Genomic DNA, 25,485 nt, shown 5'->3' with positions numbered 1-25,485 from the left:
AGTGTCACAAAACGACCAGAAACTGTAGTTTGCATCACAACTGCTGTTAACTAAGCTAATATCTAGCTAGGATGCTAGAGAAATGAAAAATACAAGTAAGCCCCTAGGCTTACTTCATTTTATCCAAAATATTTTGAACTTCGTGGATTAGTCTGCGGGCCGCACAAAATTGTTCGGCGGGCCGCGAGTTTGAGACCCCTGCTCCAAGTAATTTATTTTATAGAGCAATATTGCACTAGACCTATACTACCACACTAAGTACAACAAATAATTTGTTAAAATATATTATTGTGTTTAGTTTGCGTCTACTTCTCTGCCCCGTGACAGATACTGCCAGGTAATCAGCGTCTTCCGTGAAACTCATAAACCAATGTTCATTTCTGCATACAAATAATTTCAGTTACGTATGTATTTTATCTTAAACTCTAAAATAATGTTAATTTTAGCATTTAACTATTTGAAAAATTTTTTACTGATTGATTTTAGAGAAAGAGGATGGGAGAGAGGGAGAGAGGGAGAGGAGGAGGGAAGGAGGGAGAGGGGAAGAGAAGGAGAGGGAGAGAGAGAGAGATCAATTTGTCCTACTTATTTATGCATTCATTCATTGGTTCTTGTATGTACCCTGACCAGGGATCAAACCCACAACCTTGGTGTATGGGGACTATGCTCTAACCAGCTGAGTTACCAGCCAAGGCATAGAATTTAACATTTTAAAAGTTACCAATATGTAAAAATCAGCAGATTTCAAGTAATGGTCTCAATTTTTGGTTTCTATTTTTGTGTGTGTGTGACAGTCAGACAGAGGGACAGATAGGGACAGACAGACAGGAAGGGAGAGAGATGAGAAACATCAATTCTTCGTTGCGACTCTTTAGTTGTTAATTGATTGATTTCTCATAAATGCCTTGACTGGGGGGCTATAGCAGACTGAGTGACCCCTTGCTCAAGCCAGCGACCTTGGGTCCAAGCTGGTGAGCCTTGTTTGAACCAGATAAGCCTGTGCTCAAGCTGGCGACCTAGGGGTCTCGAAGCTGGGTCTTCCGCATCCCAGTCCGACGCTCTATCCACTGTGCCACAGCCTGGTCAGGTTTTGGTTTCTTTTTTTTTTCTTCTTCTTTTTTTCTCTTTTTTGTATTTTTCTGAAGCTGGAAACGGGGAGAGACAGTCAGACAGACTCCCGCATGCACCCGACCGGGATCCACCCGGCACGCTCTGCCCACCAGGGGGCAATGCTCTGCCCCTCCGGGGCATCGCTCTGCCACGACCAGAGCCACTCTAGCGCCTGGGGCAGAGGCCAAGGAGCCATCCCCAGCGCCCGGGCCATCTCTGCTCCAATGGAGCCTCGGCTGCGGGAGGGGAAGAGAGAGACAGAGAGGAAGGGGGGGGGTGGAGAAGCAAATGGGCGCTTCTCCTATGTGCCCTGGCCGGGAATCAAACCCGGGTCCCCCGCACGCCAGGCCGACGCTCTACCACTGAGCCAACCAGCCAGGGCTGGTTTCTATTTTTAAAAGTGAAAAACCTGCTAACAGAGGGCTTGCATTCTTGTTTGGGAATAATCAATTGAGCTAAGCAGCAGCCATCTCCTTTAGACAAATAAAACACTCCGTAGTTCAAAGATCTAGATCCCCACCTCCTTTCCCTTCAAACACTTTCATTCCTAGTTCTGGAAGGCATTTGACTTTGTGCCCCTGCTTAAAAAAAATTATATGTCTATTACAGAGGGAACAGGGACAGGGAAGAAAGCCAACAGTGGACTTTAAGCAGGTTGAAATGCAGAATCAATGTTCTGATGGGGAATTACCTGTATGTGTGGGCACAGGACAAACTCTATAGATTACTCTGTAAATTACTAGTATTTCTAACTTCTGCATATCTCTTGAACTGATCAGCTTCTGTCTATCCCTGCTGCCGCTAACTTAGTTTAAGTCTTTGTCAACTTTTGCAGATTACTACAAAATTTGCTTTACTAGTTCCTTTCCCACAGTCTTTTCCAGCTTCAATCCAACCTCTACACGGCCTTTCTAAAACACTAATCTAATCATTTCGCCCTCTTGCCAAAAACCTTTCATGGTTTCCTATTATTTATAATAGCAGCTTTTAAATTAAGACACGAATCTTCACTTTAATGAAAAGGCACAAACCTGGACAACAAATATATTACAAAGATGAACACGGGATTGCTGTGGTTGTTACCTATAATTTAGTCCTTGCCTTCTCCCTGGGCACCTGTAGCTGTCCAGCTACAGATTCCATTTGCAGCCTTCCTGGAAGCTAGCTATGGCCAAGAAACTAAGTAGGGCTCCAGTGGGCATGAAAGGTAGCATGTTAACTGTGAATCACCTCCAAGTTAAATAGCCTCTCTGGATTTAGGAACACACAGCTGACAGTAACTCTGCTTCCTACATGTAGACTGGGACAATTCTCCAAGGGGGTGGCTAAGCAACATGATGGTAAGAACCCAAGTTTCTAACGGACTCTGTGGAGGAGAGCTGTCCTGCAAGTTTGGATAAGCCACACCGACGAGGGACTTCAACTCGTCTTACTTGGTCTTCTTATTGTGCAGCTTAACCTTTCCCTTAATATCATTTGACCTGTGTTTTTTTTCCTAATGTAGACTTCTAACCCTTTTACAAAGAAAGCCAATGATAAACTAAAGGTCTTAAGTTCTAAGAAAATTCTATGCTTCCCGAGATACAAATGGCCAACAGATATATGAAAAAATGCTCAGCTTCATTAGTTATTAGGGAAATGCAAATCAAAACTACAATGAGATACCACCTCACCCCTGTTAGATTAGCTATGATCAACAAGACGGGTAATAGCAAATGTTGGAGAGGCTGTGGAGAAAAAGGAACCCTCATTCACTGTTGGTGGGACTGTAAAGTAGTACAACCATTATGGAGGAAAGTATGGTGGTTCCTCAAAAAACTGCAAATAGAACTACCTTATGACCCAGCAATCCCTCTACTGGGTATATACCCCAAAACCTCAGAAACATTGATACGTGAAGACACATGTAGCCCCATGTTCATTGCAGCACTGTTCACAGTGGCCAAGACATGGAAACAACCAAAAAGCCCTTCAATAGAAGACTGGATAAAGAAGATGTGGCACATATACACTATGGAATACTACTCAGCCATAAGAAACGATGACATCAGATCATTTACAGCAAAATGGTGGGATCTTGATAACATTATAAGGAGTGAAATAAGTAAATCAGAAAAAAACAAGAACTACATGATTCCATACATTGGTGGAACATAAAAATGAGACTAAGAGACATGGACAAGAGTGTGGTGGTTACCAGGGGTGGGGGGAGGGAGGACAGGGGGAGAGTTAGGGGGAGGGGGAGGGGCACAGAGAACTAGATAGAGGGTGGCGAAGGACAATCTGACTTTGGGCGAGGGGTATGCAACATAATTTGATGACAAAATAACCTAGACATGTTTTCTTTGAATATATGTACCCTGATTTATTAATATCATCCCATTACCATTAATAAAAATTTATTAAAAAAAAAAAAATTCTATGCTTCCCAAAATAACAAAAAACTAAAACAACCAACCATATATACCCAAATTAACAAAATAATGAACATACTGAATACTCAAGGTGAAAAAAAAGTTAGTAGAAAAGAAGATATTTGTAGAAACTTTCCTTCTCAAATGCTAAGGGTAAGGTCAGTAGCAATCTAGTTTCTAATTTTTCAAAGTAGAGCAAAGCAGATTACAGTGATGAGTAGTAAGTATGGGGAACTAGGATTCCTTTTCTGAATGAAGGGAAACAGAAGGAAAGCTGACAGGCAGTCGGAAGCAGCAGCACCCTGAAAACCCAGGCAGCACTAGGTAACTTACTGTATTTTGTTCCTGAGTATAAACAGTGACCAAAAGGCAATGAGATAGAAGGGAAAGCACAACAGATGTGGCTAAGGCTCTACTTACAAAGCCATTTTCCTTTTCTGGGGAAAAGCCATTTTCCTTTTCCTCCTTCTTCTTGTGGTTCAACTATGTCAGTATTTCCCCAAAGTCTATCATTTCTGCATTACCTTTACAGTAGTGGCATATAACCTGAATTATCCCTTTATTTCTCTTAAAATTCAGCTAATTTCTAACTCATATGCCTGCTTTATCTTGTCTGAGCAATAATATCTGGGAAATCACCAGATCATTTTGTTAATTATATTTCTCTCCTATACATTAAAATACAAAAAATAAACCTAAATGCTCACTTGTCACCTAATATCACTTCACTTGCCAGCAGGAATATGTACCTCACCCTCTAGGAAACATGGATTACAATCTCACTAGCATTACAATTCTGTGCTCTGAGTCTACTCTCTAGGAGAAGATTCTTAAAGGGCTACTAGTTCTGTTGGTGCTCTGAAATCGGGAATACATCTAGGTTTTTAACTTTAGAGATTCTGTACACACTGGTGGTTGTCCACACATTGGATTTGATTCTATAAAAATCACTAAAAGTTATTCAAGCTATTCAAATCTACAGGAAACTAAGCCAGGTGAAACCATACTATTTGCCCAATGACAGTCACCTAAATTTCAGTGCAAAATGCATGGGAGAAAGTCAAGAGTCACAGAAAGGCTAGACTTCACATGCACAGAGCTGAAAAAGAAACATGTAATTGCCCTGGCCAGGTGGCTCTGTGGGTAAAGTGTTGACCTGTATGCCAGAAGTTGCAGGTTCGACCCCCCATCAGAGCACAAACAAACAGCAATCAATGAGTGCGTAACTCAATGGAACAAATTAGTGAAACAATGAGTTGACACTTCTCTCTCCATCACGCCTCCTTCCCTTCTCTCTCTCAAATCAACGGAAGCAGGTTATTATATTAGCAGTGTCAAGAGCTATGAGACATCACAAAAGAGTAAGATCTCTTTGTCAATGCAACATAGGTTCCACAAAACAGATTAACAGCTATCCAACATAGCAGAAATCTGTAATTTTTCCTAAAATAACCACCTTTTGAAATCTTTCTAGATTTTACTGCTTTTTCGAAGTTCACCTCTGAAAGGAAAAGACAGTTTCTGAGAAATCATCTTAATCAGCAAATTATCCCCTTCTCCCATCAGACATCAGGTTTTTCCTTTGAAAAAGAATCATGTAGCTGTAGTTACCACCTGTTTCTGATAGCTTTGTCAGAATGGATATTGAATAATCCAATCCTGCTCTCTTTAAATGTAGGCATTATCAGATATCTTACTTGTTTTACCTCTTGACTAGGATGATACACCAATAATTGAGAGGAATGTAACAACCCAATATTCAAATTAAAGATAAGACACTATTGTATGAAACAGTAACTTCAGTAGGAAAAATTAAAGGAAAACTAGAAGAGGAATTAGACAAGAGAAGACTCATCACAATGTATTCTAAAGTACTCAAGTAACGAAAGAAAAGTCTTTTCATAGGGTCAACCCTCAGGAGTATCTTTACCCTGACGCATAAATCACATTCTATTAAATTTCCTTTTGCCTGATTAGCAATTGCTAAAAAAACTTTTGGAATATAACTTTCTGCCTAAAGTTGTTGCACTTACCACATATTTAAAAAAAAAACACACCCACATTAAAAATGTTCAAACTATAAACTGCAGAATCTTTGACTAATTTTGTTTTTAAAGAAAAGTTATTGCTTTGCAATATTTTTACACTCCTTGAGGTGTAAATGTCATAAAAATATTCAAAAACAAATAAAAAAAACCAGACACAGGTATCTTTATTGGAACTCTTTCTAACCAAACTCAAAATGTGAATGAATTTGGATCAGAAGGGATACTTATATTTTTTTGCATATGAAAATAAACAGATTCTGTCTAAAAAAGAGAACATAATCAACAACTTGTTTGAATTAAAATTAGGAAAAACTGTCAAAATCACTGGCTCATCCCCAAACCACAAGCCTTTCTCTTGACTCTCCAGTTTCTCTTAGAGCAGCACGTGTTCACTTACTCGAGCACTCAAACTCGCTGTTTCTCTCCCTGTCTACTATTTCATCTAACACTACTCAGTTTCCTGACACTCTGCTTAACTTAGTGCTTTCAGGGGAAAATATGATTTGTTTTGGAAACAGTCCCTTGGTGTGTATTCTTTCAATACCGACACATTTCATTGTATATTAAAGACTAGGAATACTTTTCACATCCACAAAGAAATATGCTCTCATCTTTCTTGGAATCTTTTGGGTTTTTTCCTCCATTTTAATTTTATTTTATTTAGTCATTTATTTAGTCATTCATTCATTCATTTTTAGTGAAAGAGAGAGAGAAAGACAGAGACAGAGAGAGGGACAGACAGATAGGAAGAGAGATGAGAAGCATCAACTTGTAGTTGTGGCACCTTACTTGTTCATTGACTGCTTTCTCATATGTGCCTTGACCGAGGGTTCCAGCTGAGCCAATGACCCCTTGCTCAAGCCAGAGACCTAGGGTCAAGCCAGTGACCATGGGGTCATGTCTATGATCCCACACTCAAGCCAGTGACCCCGCACTCAAGCTGGTGAGCTTGCGCTCAAGCCAATTGAGCCTGCACTCAGCCGGCACCGTTGGGGTTTTGAACCTTGGTCCTCAGTGTCTTAGGCCCATGCTTTATCCACTGTGCCACCGACTGGTCAGGCTTCTCCACTTTTAAAAGAGATGTGGATACAAAAAACACTTCATTTTTTCTTTTACCTTTACCAAAAGAAAAAGGAAAGCATAGGAAAAGGACAGTGTGAGAAAAATGACAAATAGCAACTGATAGCCTCACAGAGGAGTAATGGAAACGGGAGGACGCTGGTGGACCAAAGCTTGCATGTCCTACCCCAAATGAGGGAAGCCAGGTACTCCTTAGTTGTAGCCAATTACAGCATGCCCAGTGGTGCCAGATCTTCCAGTTATTCAAGAGAAGCCAGAAATATACCAAATTTTAAATGCTGCCAACTATTTCAAATTTCTTAAAAATACTATGAAGGCCAACATTGTGCAAATGAAACAGATTCAGCCTACCAACCTCCAGAAGCAATCTCTGTTTGGGTCTTTTATATTTACAGCTAGTGCTCGACTTACAACCACGATTGGTTGCGACAGACCAGTCGTAACACAATTTGGTTGTAGGTTGAGTAGGCTATATGTACAGTACTGTGAAATGATGTTATAAAAATATTTAAGTCATATTTTATCATAATTTTCTTTCATTATTGTTATACATCATAATTTTCTTTATTCATTTTATGCCATTTGTATGATCTCTACACCATTTTGTTTCTTATTTTTACATTCATCAGGTTTAAGTAAAACACTGCATTACCAGTACAACTGGTTTAATATTTGCAAAGACAACTTCCTCTTGGTAGACATCTTGGGAGGGGTTTGATGAAAAATATCTAAGACACAAAACACAAATTGCTGTACCGAGTCTGGGATAACAACTGAAATGGTGCATGCGGAGATGGTAGTGCTGCTGGAAGCTGGTCCGCACTGTCGTACGCTCAGCTGGGCAACATTTGTGCTGCCAGACGCGGAGCAGTCGTGGCTAGCGATTGTGGTCGTAAAGTCGAATGGTCGTAAATTGATCGATATTTGTACTATTTCTATTTTAAAAATAAAAATGTATTCTAACTTTCCTTATTACTATTCCGCCAAGTTAGTTCATTTGTCTGTCTTTATTTGTTCTTTTACTCAGCTTCTAATTCATTTGAGTCTTCAAATATAAGAAAAATACTAACTGTACCAGGGACTACACCAGGGAGAGAATATTCAATTATGAATAAGAAAGACACGGTTTTTCCTTATGGCATTTTCATATAATATTATGGGGGAGACAAAAATTTAAATATATATATATCTCCAAGATGATTTCATTTCATTTATATTAGGGCTACAAAGCATAAGTAAAGTGCTGCCCACTCTTCACAGTTAGGGAAGACACAGCTTTAATGAGTGGACCCCTACCATTTTGCTCAAACTATTTCCCATTGCCATCTATCCACTAGCTCTAAAGAATATCATTACTTTCAAACATCATTACTCAAAAATAAACAGCCCCTAACTGTCTACTGTATTCAGAACAAACTTAGCTTGAAATTTAAGGCTCCCCAAAACTGGTTTCAATCTCAGTTATAGCCCTTTCTACTGCTTCCCTCTTTGTGGACCTTGTTTCCAGGTAAACAGTACTCTGTTCTAACTCAAACACACCATGAAACTTTTCGGATACCCTAAATCAGAACCGATCTCTAGGACATCTTAACAAATTCTTTGACATTGTAGTTATCTCCCATTAGGATATCTGAATACTTGTCTTACGTTCTCTAATAGACTGCAAACTCCTCAAGGGTGAAGTCTGTATTCTACTCACCTTAACACTCTCAAACTCACTTAATACAACAATAAATATTTCTTAAATAAACATATTAAATAATTCTGTCCTCCTGAAAAAGGATGGTTAAATTAAAAAAAAAGATCAACTTTCTCATCATTACTATATTAGTAGTCCTCCTAAAACAGTACTTCTACAATGAAGTCTAATGTCATATCTAATACAATGCTAAACTCTGCAATATCTAAGCAATATCAAAGATTAACTAATCATAACACCTTCCTGTTTTATACTTATTTCCTAAGATAAGAGCATATTAAGCCACAGATTTATAGTATAGTAGAACACTTCTGACCTTAGTAAAAGTTATAAATATTGCTAACATTCCCCCACTAAGAAAAGCAACATTTCATAGAGAAATAGCTGCTTCCAAGGCTAGAACGAAGAAAGGAAAATATGCAGTGAGCCTGAACATCCAGTTGTGCCAGAAAATATAAAAGTGTTCAATGGATAAATCCAGGGCAATTTTAGCAGTACGATATATAATGGTAGAAAGACAAGAATAGATTATTATACAGTGAATAAAAAAAGAATCCTGAGTCCAGTCTAATAACTTAAAAAGGGGATAGGCCCTGGCTGGTTGGCTCAGCGGTAGAGCATTGGCCCGGCGTGTGGAAATCCTGAGTTCGATTCCTGACCAGGCACACAGGAGAAGCGCCCATCTGCTTCTCCACCCCTCCCCCTCTCCTTCCTCTCTGTCTCTCTCTTCCCCTCCTGCAGCCAAGGCTCCATTGGAGCAAAGTTGGCCCGGGCGCTGAGGATGGCTCCATGGCCTCTGCCTCAGGCGCTAGAATAGCTCTGGTTGCTGCAAAGCGACACCCCAGATGGGCCAAGCATCGCCCCCTGGTGGGCGTGCCGGGTGTATCCCGGTTGGACGCACGTGGGAGTCTGTTTGTGTCTTCCCCCACGCCAGGCTTCTCACCTTGGAAAAATACACACACACACACACACACATACACACACAAAAGGGATAGGACTGGGAGAGGGACATTTTTATTTCTTAACCAGAAGAATTCCAATGTGGAAGAAATAAAATCAACATTTTATAACCACCACACTAGAAACTGATTTAAGCAAGAATCATCAATAAATGCTAAATAAATGCTGAGGAACAGAATACTCACATAGTCTCAAAATATTCCCCTATTACTCATTAATTACAAAAGGGGCAAGTTACCTTTAAATGAAAATAATCTGGAAGACTCTGTATTAATTGAATAACTGCACCCCCTCCCAAAACCTGAATGAACTGATATTATATTAGCCTCCTGATGTAATGCACTGAAAAGGAAACAGTATCACCTATGAAGTAATCCTGCCCAAATTTTTTCACCTGAATTTAATCATGAGGAAACAATCAGATCCATCCATCCATACTGGCCTGGACTCTTCAATAATATCACTGTAATAAAAGATTTAGAAGGGAAAGCTGACAGACTGTTAGACTAAAAAGACATAACTTCAATGCAGTGTATGATCTTTTGATCCTAAATTGAGGGGTAAAAAGAAAGCTACAAATAAAATTGAGAAAACTGGAGAAAATTAAATATTAGGTAATATTACCTCAATGTTAAATTTGCTAAGTGTGTTGATTTGTGGTTATGTAGGAGAAATGTCCTTGTTCTTGGTAAATACATGCTGAAGTTTTAGGGGTTGAAGTGTAACAGTAACTGCAATCACTCTCAGATGATTTAGAAAACAAAGCTTGGGGCATGCGTGTATGTACGTGTCTGCGTGTTCAAAGAGAAAGAAAGCCAATGTGCCAAAATGTTAAAATTATCAAATTTACATTATACTTTCCAAAATACAGAAGATCTTATCAGCCAAAGAAGCTCCAAAAACAGCCATATAATCATTTATTTTCTTAAAACAAAAATTAAATGTAACTGTCACATACCTCGGTGGACCAGATGGAAAATTTTTAATATGAAAGACTAATTTAAGAATTTTTCTGATTATCCTCAGTAGATGTTAGAGGTTAACTCTGTTAAACACTAAACACACAAAATAACTGTGCTCAATGCACACCTCATTGTGAGTGTAAAATAAAACGAGCCATTGATTTCAAAGATCATGGGAAAAATGCTGATGATCAAATATAACTGGCCATCTAAACAGCTACATACAACATTGTTTTCCACTCAAGCCCAATTTCAAAGGAAAGCAGTTTTCAATGGTTGGTCGGTCAAAAACAACATTAAATAGCAAGCATTAAAAAGTTAATTGAATGTTTGCCAGAAAGAGTATAACTCGTTTTTATATGGGATAATTGATTTCTTTGTTTTTATAAGAATTTTAAAGGGCGACCAATATGCACCCTATGGGTAATTAACTTCATTCAAGAAAGACTTCTTACTTTTTTGTGCCCTTGACTGTACTTATGTTTGGAAATACTTGAAGAATGTTTTTATTTGTTTTAAAATTTTACTTCTTCTGGTATTTTTTCCTTCATCTTAAAGATATACACATTATAGTCTTATAGTATTAAACTCCATTACAAACAGCTCTAATATAATTGCCACTACATGCCTAAATAGATCCCATAAAGCAAAGAGCTTTATAATATAAAGCATTCTTAAGTAAATTATAATCAAATGCAATTGATCTTAGCAATGTTAAATATATAACCTAAAAATTAGTTTTTGAATTACTGGCTTAGGTTCTCTTTGTTTTTAAATGTTTATGGAAAGTTACCATAAGCAAACTGAAAAAAGTATATTTATATACAGTATTACTTCATGAAGCTAGACTTAAAAGTTAAGTTAAAAGACTAATATGGACAAGGTCAGAGTAATGGCGGCGTAGGAAGCGATACCGATAAATCTCCCCCAAAACTCAACAAGATCTTCAACCAGAAACAGAAAAACCTATCCTTGGAGCCTCCAGATCTTTCGCAATACACCCAAAGGTATGATCGAGCGAAAAATTGGCTAAACATATAACCAAACCCCGAAGGAAATAGGGAGTAAGAAATGCTCCGCCTTCCTCACTAACCTAAACAGGGCGGCTTTCACTGGAAACTGAGAATATAGAAACTAAGGCGGGCAAAGGGGGAGAATAGATCCAGGCCGCGGCACAAATGGCTGAACCAGGCTGTGGCACGCAGATCCAAGCCGAGGAAAAACTGTTCCTGTGACAACCCGGGCAATACAGCTAATACTCGCGCCAATCCCAGACAAAGAAAGACAAGCGGGGCAGCCATTTTACCCTATCTCCTGGTAGGCACGCGCAGATAGTGGGCGAGAGATTCCTTCCAAAGCCCCGGGAGGGTGCGCCCATGTTACCCCACAGAGAGGCAGAGTCAGAGGCCTTTGTGTGGGCCAAAAGCCTCCGGGCCGCCCCAGTGCCCTGGGAGAGCCGCACACGGGGAGGGAGCGAGAACTAATCCCAACGCTGGAACTTTTCCGTACGGGCGGGGGTTTCACTCAGAGGGTGAGGCCGCTGGTCTGATATCCTGGTCTACGCGTGCAGATAGTGAGCGAGAGATTCCTCCGAGTGCCTCGGCAGTGCCTGCCCGTGTTATCCCACAGAAGGGCAGAGTCAGGGGCCTTTGTGTGGGCCAAAAAGCGGAATCTTGGGCCGCCCCAGCGCCCTGAGGGAGCCGCGCACGGGAAGGGAGCGAGAGCTAATTCCAACGCTGGAACTTTTCAGTGTGGGCTGGGGGTTTCACTCAGAGAGCAAGACTTCCGGCCTGACATCCGGTCTGCGTGCACGAAGAGTGGGCAGGAGACTCCTCCCAGCACCTCGGGAGTGGGAGCCCATGTTGTCCCACGGAGGGGCAGAGTCGGGGGCCTTTGTGTGGGCCAAGGGCAGAGTCTCAGGCCGCCCCAGCACCTTGAAAAAGCCGCACACGGGGACGGAGCGAGACTCAATTCCAACGCTGGAACTTTTCAGAGTGGGCAAGGGGTTTCACTCAGAGGGCGAGACTTCCGGCTTGACATCATGGTCTGCGCGCGCAGATAGTGAGCAAGAGTTTCCTCCAAGCACCCCGGAAGTGGGTGCCCGCCCGTGTTACCGGACAGAGTGGCAGAGCCAGAGGTCTTTGAGTGGGCAGAAGCCCCGCCTGATTATGCTTGCGGCTGTGACTGACTGAGCCTTACCCAGAGCCTTGCGCTGAGTGGGAATAGAGTGGGGAGTTGCCAGCTCTTTGAGCCTCTTACTATCCAGGCAGAGGCAGCAGCAACCCCATAGCTGGATTATCAGGCTACTAATTGAGGAAGGAAAGACTAGGAGAGAGGCTCCAGGAACACGGACTCTCTCACTGGCGGAGCCTATAAATGCTAATGAGCCTCGACTACCAACGAGACTGAAGGACAATACATGACATCGCCATAGAGACTTATCAACTGCAAACCTCTACCTGAGCGTGCCAAAGGGGCAGAACCCGGGATACAGAGTCACCGACCAGGAAGAGGGAGAGAAAAGAAAAAGCAAGAAGATAACCTCTCAAAATCAAGAATAATCCGCAGACTTTATAACCTATCCCATTTTATTATATTTGTTCGTTTTTTTCTCTTATCTTCACCCTTGATTTTTTTTTTTCTTTTTCCTCCTCCAATTTGGTCGTTTAACTCTCTACCGGTCTTACTCTCTCCTCTCCTTGAACTACACTACCCATAAGTGTTACATCTCCCATTATCTTTTCTTTCCTCTTCCTTTCTCTCTATGAGGGTTGCACTCCAAAACCCTTAACTCTCTCTCTCTCCTCTTTTTTCTTTTTTCTTCTTTTAGTGGTTCCCTCTTTTTTTTCTCTCTCTTTCTTTTCTCCCTCTATATTAGTTTCTTCCTTTCTCCTTTACGTCTCCTCTCATTCAAACCTCAATAACGAACAAATGATCTTATCTGGGACTCAAACTTATGTTTGTGGCATTTTGGGGGTTTTTTACTTCACCTTTTTAACTCACTAGCAGTGCTCCCATCCCTGGCTCTCCATTTTATCAAGCTCTTGTTCCACTAAATACAATAGTAATTTTTTAATTTGTCCCCCCATTTTCCTGTTTCCCTCTTATTCCTCTCATCATAACTCTTAGTCAACCAACACCTAAACGCAAATCATTTTATTCTTGATGCAAATTTTTTCATTATTTGCTTTTTGTGGGTCCATATCCCCCCTTTTTTAAATTTTTTTATTTTATTTTATTTTTTATTATTTTTTTTTCTTGCCCCTTTATTACTTTTCCCCAATTCAGGCCCTCCATTACAGGCATTGTTTGCTCTATTAAATACAATATAATTCACAGTTCACCACAAGATTTTCTCAAGAAAGAGGGGAGAGGAGAGGAGAGGAAAAAAGGAGGGGGGGAATAATTTCCTTTTTTTAAATTTTTATTTTATTTTATTTTCTTTATTTCATTATTAATTTAAAAAAAAACTTTTCTCGATTTTTTATTTTTTTAACTTTTTATTCTTTATTAAATCTCATTAATACTATCAACAAAACCACCCTCAGATGCCATTAAGGAAGAGAAAATCGAATATGATGGATACAAAAGAAAGAGAGGTAACACAGATAGATGAGGAAAAATCTATGGAGAAAAAATTTAATATATTGGAAACCCTGGAGCTAAATGACAGAGAATTCAAGACAGAAATCCTAAAAATACTCAGAGATATACAAGAAAACACAGAAAGGCAATTTAGGGAGCTCAGAAAACAACTCAATGAACACAAAGAATATATTACCAAGGAAATTGAAACTATAAAAACAAATTGGAGATGAAAAACTCAATTCACGAGCTGAAAAATGAGGTAATAAGCTTAGCTAATAGAACAGGCCAGATAGAAGAGAGGATTAGTGAAATAGAAGACAAGCAACTTGAGGCACAACAGAGAAAAGAAGAAAGAGACTCAAAAATTTAAAAAAATGAGATAGCCCTACAAGAATTATCTGACTCCATCAGAAAGAATAAGAGTAATAGGTATATCAGAGGGAGAAGAGAGAGAAAATGGAATGGAGAACATACTGAAACAAATAATAGATGAGAACTTCCCAAGCCTGTGGAAAGAACTAAAGCCTCAAATTCATGAAGCAAACAGAACTCCAAGTTTTCTTAACCCCAACAAACCTACTCCAAGGCACATCATAATGAAATTGGCACAAACCAATGGCAAAGAAAAAATTCTCAAGGCAGCCAAGGAAAAGAAGAATACAACATATAAAGGAAGGCCCATTAGATTATCATCAGATTTCTCAGCAGAAACTCTATAAGCTAGAAGAGATTGGACCCCAATATTTAAAGTCCTGAAAGAGAGGAACTTTCAGCCACGAATACTATACCCATCAAAGCTATCCTTCAAATATGAAGGAGAAATAAAAACATTCACAGATACAGAAAAGATGAGGGAATTTATCATCAGAAAACCGCCACTCCAGGAATTACTAAAGGGGGTTCTCCAATCAGATACAAAGAACAAAAAAAAAAAAATAAAATAAAGCCACAAGTAAAAGCTCCAAGAAGAACACAATAAAACCAAATTTAAACTGTGACAACAACAAAAAGAAAGGGGGAGAGGATGGAGATTAACAGTAGCAAAGGACGATGGAGTGCAAAAGTACTCAAAAATAGTGCGCTACAATGAACAGGGTAGGAACCCTTTTCATTACTTAAAGGTAACCACCATTGAAAAAACCACCACAGAAGCACATGAGAAAAAAAAGATAGCAACAGAGGAAAGATGTATGGAATACAACCAAATAAAAACAAAAGATAGAAAAACGAAAGAGAAGGATCAAACAAGAAACAAAACTAACAGAAAGCAATCTATATAATGGCAATAGGGAACTCACAACTGTCAATAATTACACTAAATGTAAACGGATTAAACTCACCAATAAAAAGGCACAGAGTAGCATAATGGATTAAAAAAGAAAATCCAACTGTATGCTGCCTACAGGAAACTCATCTAAGTAACAAGGATAAAAACAAATTCAAAGTGAAAGGCTGGAAAACAATACTCCAAGCAAATAACATCCAAAAAAAAGCAGGCGTAGCAATACTCATATTGGATAATGCTGACTACAAGAAAACAAAAGTACTCAGAGACAAAAATGGCCATTTCATAATGGCTAAGGAGACACTGAATCAAGAAGACATAACAATTCTTTTTTTTTTTTAATTAATTAATTAATTTATTTATTTATTCATTTTTTTTTAGGGGGGGGGAGAGAGAGAGAGAGAGAGAAGGGGAGGAGGAGCAGGAAGCTTCAACTCCCATATGTGCCTTGACCAGGCAAGCCCAGGGTTTCGAACCAGCGACCTCAGCATTCCAGGTCGATGCTTTATCCACTGCGCCACCACAGGTCCGGCCAACAATTCTTAATATATATGCACCAAACCAAGGAGCACCAAAATATATGACAGCTACTTACTGACCTTAAAACAAAAACTGACAAAAATACAATCATACTTGGAGACCTCAATACACCGCTGACGGCTCTAGATTGGTCATCCAAACAGAGAATCAACACAGATATAGTGGCCTTAAACAAAACACTAGAGCACCTGGATATGATAGACATCTACAGGACATTTCATCCCAAAGTGACTGAGTATACATTTTTCTCCAGTGTACATGGATCATTCTCAAGAATTGACCATATGTTGGGCCACAAAAACAACATCAGGAAATTCAGAAAAATTGAAGTTGTACCAAGCATATTTTCTGATCATAAAGCCTTGAAACTAGAATTCAACTGCAAAAAGGAGGGAAAAAATCCCACAAAAATGTGGAAACTAAACAACATACTTTTAAAAAATGAATGGGTCAAAGAAGAAATAAGTGCAGAGATCAAAAGATATATACAGACTAATGAAAATGACAATACGACATATCAGAATCTATGGGATGCAGCAAAAGCAGTGATAAGAGGGAAGTTCATATCACTTCAGGCATATATGAACAAACAAGAGAGAGCCCAAGTGAACCACTTAACTTCACACCTTAAGGAACTAGAAAAAGAAGAACAAAGACAACCCAAAACCAGCCGAAGAAAGGAGATAATAAAAATCAGAGCAGAAATAAATGAAAGAGAGAACAATAAAACTATAGAAAAAATTAATAGAACAAAGAGCTGGTTCTTTGAAAAGATTAACAAAATTGACAAACCCTTGGCAAGACTTACCAAGGATAAAAGAAAAAGAACTCATATAAACAAAATCCAAAATGAAAGAGGAGAAATCACCACGGACACCGTAGATATACAAAGAATTATTGTAGAATACTATGAAAAACTTTATGCTACTAAATTCAACAATCTAGAAGAAATGAATAAATTCCTAGAACAATACAACCTTCCTAGACTGAGTCAAGAAGAAGCAGAAAGCCTAAACGGACCTATTAGTAGAGAAGAAATAGAAAAAACCATTAAAAACCTCCCCAAAAATAAAAGTCCAGGCCCTGACGGCTATACCAGCGAATTTTATCAAACATTCAAAGAAGACTTGGTTCCTATTCTACTGAAAGTCTTCCAAAAAATGGAAGAAGAAGCAATACTTCCAAACACATTTTATGAGGCCAACATAACCCTCATACCAAAACCAGGCAAGGATGGCACAAAAAAAGAAAACTACACACCAATATCTCTAATGAATACAGATGCTAAAATACTAAACAAAATACTAGCAAATCGAATACAACAACATATTAAAAAAATAATACATCATGATCAAGTGGGATTCATCCCAGAATCTCAAGGATGGTTCAACATACGTAAAACGGTTAACGTAATACACCATATCAACAAAACAAAGAACAAAAACCACATGATCTTATTAATAGATGCAGAAAAGGCTTTCGATAAAATACAACACAATTTTATGTTTAAGACTCTCAACAAAATGGGTATAGAAGGAAAATATCTCAACATGATAAAGCCCATATATGATAAACCATCAGCTAACATCATATTAAATGGCACTAAACTGAAGGCTTTCCCCCTTAAATCAGGAACAAGACAGGGTTGTCCACTCTCTCCACTCTTATTTAATGTGGTACTAGAGGTTCTAGCCAGAGCAATCAGACAAGACAAAGAAATAAAAGGCATCCATATCGGAAAAGAAGAAGTAAAGGTATCACTTTTTGCAGATGATATGATCCTATACATCAAAAACCCCAAAGAATCCACAAAAAGACTACTAGAAACAATAAGCCAATACAGTAAGGTCGCAGAATACAAAATTAGCATACAGAAGTCAATAGCCTTTCTATATGCCAACAATGAAACAACGGAGAACGAACTCAAAAGAATAATCCCCTTCACAATTGCAACAAAAAAAATAAAATACTTAGGAATAAACATAACAAAGAATGTAAAGGACTTATATAATGAAAACTATAAACCATTGTTAAGAGAAATCGAGAAAGATATAATGAGATGGAAGAATATTTCTTGTTCTTGGTTAGGAAGAATAAATATAATCAAGATGGCTATATTACACAAAGCAATATACAAATTTAATGCAATTCCCATCAAAATTCCAATGACGTTTTTTAAAGAAATAGAGCAAAAAATCATCAGATTTATATGGAACTATAAAAAACCCCGAATAGCCAAAGCAATCCTAAAGAAAAAGAATGAAGCTGGGGGTATTACAATACCTGACTTCAAACTCTATTATAGGGCCACGACAATCAAAACAGCATGGTATTGGCAGAAAAATAGACACTCCGACCAATGGAACAGAATAGAAAGTCCAGAAATAAAACCACATATATATAGTCAAATAATTTTTGATAAAGGGGCCAACAACACACAATGGAGAAAAGAAAGCCTCTTCAATAAATGGTGCTGGGAAAACTGGAAAGCCACATGCAAAAGAATGAAACTGGACTACAGTTTGTCCCCATGTACTAAAATTAACTCAAAATGGATCAAAGACCTAAATATAAGACCTGAAACAATAAAGTACTTAGAAGAAGACATAGGTACTCAACTCATGGACCTGGGTTTTAAAGAGCATTTTATGAATTTGACTCCACAGGCAAGAGAAGTGAAGGCAAAAATTAATGAATGGGACTACATCAGACTAAGAAGTTTTTGCTCAGCAAGAGAAACTGATAACAAAATAAACAGAAAGCCAACTAAATGGGAAATATTTTCAAACAACAGCTCAGATAAGGGCCTAATATCCAAAATATACAAAGAACTCATAAAACTCAACAACAAACAAACAAACAAACAATCCAATAAAAAAATGGGAAGAGGACATGAACAGACACTTCTCCCAAGAGGAAGTACAAATGGCCAACAGATATATGAAAAGATGCTCATCTTCTTTAGTTATTAGAGAAATGCAAATCAAAACTGCAATGAGATAACCACCTCACACCTGTTAGATTAGCTATTATTAACAAGACAGGTAATAGCAAATGTTGGAGAGGCTGTGGAGAAAAAGGAACCCTCATACACTGTTGGTGGGAATGTAAAGTAGTACAACCATTATGGAAGAAAGTATGGTGGTTCCTCAAAAAACTGAAAATAGAACTACCTTATGACCCAGCAATCCCTCTACTGGGTATATACCCCCAAAACTCAGAAACATTGATAACGTAAAGACACATGCAGCCTCATGTTCATTGCAGCATTGTTCACAGTGGCCAGGACATGGAAACAACCAAAAAGCCCGTCAATAGATGACTGGATAAGGAAGATGTGGCACATATACACTATGGAATACTACTCAGCCATAAGAAATGATGACATCGGATCATTTACAGGAAAATGGTGGGATCTTGATAACATTATACGAAGTGAAATAAGTAAATCAGAAAAAAACAGGAACTGCATTATTCCATACGTAGGTGGGACATAAAAGTGAAACTAAGAGACATTGATAAGAGTGTGGTGGTTACGGGGGGAGGGGGGAAAGGGAGAAGGAAAGGGGGAGGGGGAGGGGCACAAAGAAAACTAGATAGAAGGTGACAGAGAACAATCTGACTTTGGGTGATGGGTATGCAACATAATTGAAAGACAAGATAACCTGGACTTGCTAATCTTTGAATATATGTATCCTGATTTATTGATGTCGCCCCATTAAAAAAATAAAATTATTATAAAAAAAAAGACTAATATGGCATTGTAAGTATAAATTATTGTGATGAATTACTCTGAACAAAATTATGATCTCTTGTAACTCATGATAAAATTCACATATTTCCTATCAAAATCTTTATTTTCTTATTCTGAATCCTAAAGAGAAAAATGTTCTGTAAAACAGTAAATTAGAAATAAATAATATTCTACCTGGCTGGTGGTGGTGCTGTGGATAGAGCATTGACCTGGGACGCTGAGGTCCCAGGTTTGAAACCCTGAGGTGGCTGGTTTGAGCCCAAGGTTGCTGGCCTGAATAAGAAAGAGGTCAGTGCCAGGGCTGGAGCCTCTAGTCAAGGTATACAGAAGAAGTAATCAATGAACAACTAAAGTGCTGCAACTATGAGTTGATGCTTCTCATCTCTCTTGCTTCCTCTCTCTTGCCAAATAAATAAATAAAATTTAAAAATCAATAATTAATAAATAATATCCTATAATATTATAATTGGAATACCTTATGTAATCTCTCTGAAACTGTATTTTATTAGTTAAATGTATTTTATTAGTGACAATTTCTAAAAAATAGTTGCTCTACTTAGTAATTCAAAAAATCTGAGTCATTTTATACCTTCCTACTTTCTATTTTCTGAGACTAGATTTCACAGTCCATGTAACAGGGGCACAGAGTTTTCAGTGATACCAGTATTACAATGTTGGTGCTTGTTTTCTTGGTTCCAAATAGTAGCTGGCTGGCCTGTTCATCTGTTCAGCCACCGACTCAGCAACAGTACTTACATATAAAACATGCACCTATTTTAACTACAGCATTTTAGCTATTGAAATCGATCAATTAATACAAAATTATACAGCTTTTTATTTTTTCTTCATTAACATGATTTTGTGACAAATGCTTCTAAAGTATAATTTATCAATAATTGATATAAAATATTATGTGTACTCTGGATCATTCACTTTTTAAAAGAACAGTAGACTTATTTTGGCAATAAGAAATAACATAGTAAATGATATGGTTAAGTGGTAGCTGGACTTATGGAATTAGGAGCCAGTATTATAAATACCCATATTAAATTATACCAGTCAGTGGATTTTGTATAACCTTTACACCGTGATACAAACGATCTACCCCTTTCCACTATATTCTAATATACAGAAATGGGGAGGCAAATAAAAAAATACTAATATCTTCATAGATATGTAGATGCTAGTTAGTATGGCAACTGAAGAAAGAAAGGAAGCCCTGGCCGGTTGGCTCAGCGGTAGAGCGTCGGCCTAGCGTGTGGAGGACCCGGGTTCGATTCCCGGCCAGGGCACACAGGAGAAGCGCCCATTTGCTTCTCCACCCCTCCGCCGCGCTTTCCTCTCTATCTCTCTCTTCCCCTCCCGCAGCCAAGGCTCCATTGGAGCAAAGATGGCCCGGGCGCTGGGGATGGCTCTGTGGCCTCTGCCTCACGCGCTAGAGTGGCTCTGGTCGCAACATGGCGACGCCCAGGATGGGCAGAGCATCGCCCCCTGGTGGGCAGAGCGTCGCCCCATGGTGGGTGTGCCGGGTGGATCCCGGTCGGGCGCATGCGGGAGTCTGTCTGACTGTCTCTCCCCGTTTCCAGCTTCAGAAAAATGAAAAAAAAAAAAAAAAGAAAGAAAGGAAAAGGCAATCCTAATTTTTGCCCCAAAGATACTTTAAAAAATATCACCATAATTCCACAATCTAGATTAAAAAAAAATCACTGTTAATATCGGGGTTTACATTTTCTTTTAGTATTTTTCTACACCTCTTTCTATTTTTCCCTACGTAACTGAAATTTTATTAGCTTATATCCTATTTTCACTTAACATTTAATAGAGCATATCCCTAAGTAAATTATCTTCAAAAACATGATTTATTTAATGATATTCCTACTGTTGAACATTTATTTAGGTTATCATCGTCAATAGGACTAAGAATTTCCTCAGGACACAGGCTATGTTTTTTGCTAGTCTGGTTCTCCAGCATTTAGCACAATGATGTACATGGAATATACAAGTTTGTTGACTTTAAAATAAACCATGCTGTAATCTGGTCCTCTATGTCACCAAATTGCATTTTATAATGAAACCAAAATTAAATAATCATGATTGAGCAATCAAAAAAGGGAAAACTCTGGCCAGACCAGGCAGCAGTGCAATGGATGGAGCATCGGCCTGGGATGCTGAAGACCCAGGTTCTAAACCCTGAGGTTGCCGGCTTGAGCACAAGTTCATCTGCCTTGAGTGCGGGGTCTCCAGCTTGAGTGCAGGATTATAGACATGACCCCATGGTCACTGGCTTGACCACAAAGGTCTGTGGTTTGAGCCCAAAGGCCACTGGCTTGAAGCCCAAGGTCGGTGGCTTGAGCCAAAGGTTGCTGGCTTAAGCAAGGGGTCACTTGCTCAGCTACAGCCCCCTGGTTAAGGCACACATGAAAAAGCAATCAATGAACAACTAAGCTGCCACAACTGCGAATTGATACTTCTCATCTCTCTCCCTTCCTCTCTGTCCCTCCATATCTTTCTCTCTCACTTAAAAAAAAAAAGGGGGGGGGGAACTTATGGATCAACATGGTAGAATGAAAGAGGGACACATCTCTGCTCCCATCTAAATCCTCCTGACAAAAAAAAAGGAGTTATTAAAGGAACTTAAAATTGTGTTTAATCCACAATGATAAAGAAACCCAAGAGGAAAAAAATAATGGATAGAGATAATGTTTTTAGAAGATGGAGAAGGGTGAATGACTAAGTAAGTATATCTAACTTTGAAAGAAAAGGGAAAGTTGATATTTAAAGCACCCTGCAAAAAGAAATGCAAATGATGAAATAGACTGCTTCCTAGAATCTCACAGAAAATCAAGAATTAGAGGCACCAAGTCCCTCGGAAAGTGGAACATGAGCTAACAAATGGTGAATTGGTTGAATGTGTGAAAAGTCAGCCACCCACATGGCCTTCTCAATCCTAAACAGCCAGGCAAACTATTCCTTCTTCACTCTAGCAGAAGACATGAGGTTTCTCATCAGAGAAGGGATTAAAAGAGTCCAACAAGTGCCAGTAGTATAAAAGCACAGAGACTCACATAAAGGCAAATCACAGTGAAATTTCAAAACCTGGTTATAAAGAGAAGAATCTAATTTTGTTAGACAGAAAATACTGCTAGCATATTAATGATTACAATTCAAAATGGTACAGGGTTTCTCAACTATATTATTATATGCTAATATAGAGTAATTTGTTTAAAATTCTACAGGAAAATAAATATCAATCTAGAATCGTTTATTCAGTCAAACAATCTGTGACAGGTAAGTGACTCATGCTTGTAATCTCCTCAGGTAAAACTTGTTAATATGAGATGTCACTCCCATGATTAAGAAAACATGAGATTAACCAAGTAAACCTAATCAAATTATACAAATCCTTTTTAAAAAGAGTTTTCTTTGGCTGGTAGTAGAAAAGAAATTGAGGATTCAGAGCATGAAGAGAGTTGAATGGGCCCTTACTAGCTTGAGGATGGAGGGAAACATGTGGTAAAGAATGTGGGAAGCCTATGAAAGCCTCGGGAATGGGGACCTCAGTCCTACAGCTGCAAGGAACCGATATCTGCCAATAAAGAATAAGCCTGGAAAAGGTCCTGAACTTCAGCCAGGCTGACTTTGGCTTTGTAAGACCTTAAGGAAAGAACGCACCTGAGCCATGTTGGACATCTGACCTAGGAAAATAAATTGGGTGTCATTTTAAGCTGTTAAATTTGTAGTAATTTGTTTTACAGCAAAAGAAAACTAACACACTAACAAACAAGGATTTTTCTATTCTATATACAGAGGTGGGCAAAAGTAGGTTAAATTACCAGCCATCACTATCTAAAAGATAAATCAAAAGTAAGGATACAAAATAATAACAAAACAATAATAATACAAATAAATGATAAAATAGTTAAATAAATAATACAAAAATTAACTTTTGCACACTCACAACTGTAAACCTACTTTTGCCCCCACCCTGTATATGTGTATGTGTGTGTGTGTGTATTGCTCTTTTCCTAAAAGCTCAATATTAAAAATACTGAAAAGAAAAAGAAATTATTTTATGACAGACCACTTACTTAACTGAAATTTAGCTAACTCTGTCCCAAAATGAGATTTTTGGAATAGGTTTACTATATGCGAGAAAACTCTCACTCACCAAGGTACCCACCCTCATTTAGTACTTACCATTTGAAGGAAGGTAGAGGCTTGAAAGCATACTAAAGAAAAATTAAATGTTTCAAGAGCAAGACTCTAATTTAAATACAGCCTGAAGGCTATTGGAGCACTGAAGACTTCCTATAGCATCAGCCTTATATTTAAATAAAGTCTTGGCCTAAAGTAGCTCATCAAAAAAAATCCTTTAAAGAGAAAATATACTAAAATAGTTCCATATTTTATATATTCAACAAATGTACATAAAACTTTCATAACTGATTTGGATATTTTTATAGTAATTGCTCAATAAATACTAACTAAATAAATAGAAAATAGTTTTCCAGGAAATGAACTCCAGTTTAAAACACTGACCAGACCTGTGGTGACACAGTGGATAAAACATCGACCTGGAATGCTGAGGTCGCTGGTTCAAAACCCTGGGCTTGCCTGGTCAAGGCACATATGGAAGTTGATGTTTCCTGCTCCTCCCCCTGTTCTCTCTCTCTCTTATCTCTCTATCTCTCTGTCCTCTATCTTTCTAATATAAATAAATAAATAAATAAATAAATATCTAAAAAAAAAAGTCTGACCAGGCAGTGGTGCAGTGGATAGAGCGTCGGACTGGGATGCAGAGGACCCAGGTTCGAGACCCCGAGGTCACCAGCTTGAGCGCGGGCTCATCTGGTTTGAGCAAAATCCCACCAGCTTGAACCCAAGGTTGCTGGCTCCAGCAAGGGGTTGCTCGGTCTGCTAAAGGCCCGCAGTCAAGGTACATATAAGAAAGCAATCAATGAACAACTAAAGTGTTGCAATGCGCAATGAAAAACTGATGATTGATGCTTCTCATCTCTCTCCGTTCCTGTCTGTCTGTACCTGTCTACCCCTCTCTCTGACTCACTCTCTGTCTCTGTTAAAAAAATAATAATAATAAAATAAAATAAAATAAATAAATAAATAAATAAATAAAACACTGACCAACAGGCTCAACCAGGCAGTGTGGTGCAGTAGATAGAGTGGAGGACCCAGGTTTGAGACCCCGAGGTTGCCAGCTTGAGTGCAGGCTCATCTGGTTTGAGCAAAGCTCACCAGCTTGAGCCCAAGGTTGCTGGCTCGAGCAAGGGGTCACTCAGTCTGCTGTACCCTCCATATCAAGGCACATATGAGAAAGCAATCAATGAACAACTAAGGTGCTGCAACAAAGAACTGATGCTTCTCATCTCTCTCCCTTCCTGTCTGTCCCTATCTGTCCCTCTCTCTGACTCTCTCTGTCTCTGTCACAACAAAAAACAAAAAACAAAACATTGACCAATAGAAAATCATTACAGAAGGTCCTTGGGTTACAACACAGTTCCATTCCTATGACAGTGATATAACCCGAATTTTGGTGTAAGTTGAAACACACCCTAGCCTAACATAAATGGAACACTTGCACTTTTTATAGTCCAAAATGGCATAGGTAAGCATACTGGGGGATGCCAACTCCTGCATTCATGTGCTACATTACTGCATATTCTTTTGCTGCATGCAACCAAAATAGTTCGCCCATGTAGTCCATAAGTATGAAGCTAATGATGTAAGCTGAAACACTCATGTCTCAATTTTTTAAAGTTTTTATGGAAGTGTAATAAACTCAAAATGTCACATGACAAGACTGTCATAACCCGAGGATCCCCTGTATCCCACTTTTAACAGTTCAACATTCGGTCATCATCTAGGAATCAGTGTCACTTACATGCCATGCCATACTTGCAAGGATGAACAGATACGTCCTCTGTTCATCAACATTCAAAATCAGACAACACTAAAATAGACTACAGGCCACAGGTATTGGTTGTTTCTGTTTTTTTTCTATTATTGTATTTCAACTTTACATGTTCA

The 25,485-nt window shown here is 38.7% G+C and overlaps 1 protein-coding gene across 4 annotated transcripts in view; it reads right to left on the bottom strand.

The window, feature by feature from the left end:
- Window positions 1-25,485, bottom strand: part of TAF3 (TATA-box binding protein associated factor 3) — a 209,643-nt gene that overhangs the window by 99,209 nt on the left and 84,949 nt on the right. The window contains exon 1 of one of the 4 annotated variants that reach the window (XM_066384906.1): window positions 25,340-25,358. The exons of the other annotated variants lie outside the window; for them this stretch is intronic. The gene's annotated coding sequence lies outside the window, so the exon portion shown is untranslated. Of the gene's footprint in view, window positions 1-25,339; window positions 25,359-25,485 lie in introns of those variants that run through there. 4 annotated transcript variants of the gene reach the window in all.

The sequence above is a fragment of the Saccopteryx leptura genome, chromosome 5 (genome assembly GCF_036850995.1).
Source record: "Saccopteryx leptura isolate mSacLep1 chromosome 5, mSacLep1_pri_phased_curated, whole genome shotgun sequence".
NCBI lineage: Eukaryota > Metazoa > Chordata > Mammalia > Chiroptera > Emballonuridae > Saccopteryx > Saccopteryx leptura.
The sequence above is the reverse complement of the archived record's forward strand: the minus strand, read 5'-3'. Positions and strand labels throughout refer to the sequence as shown.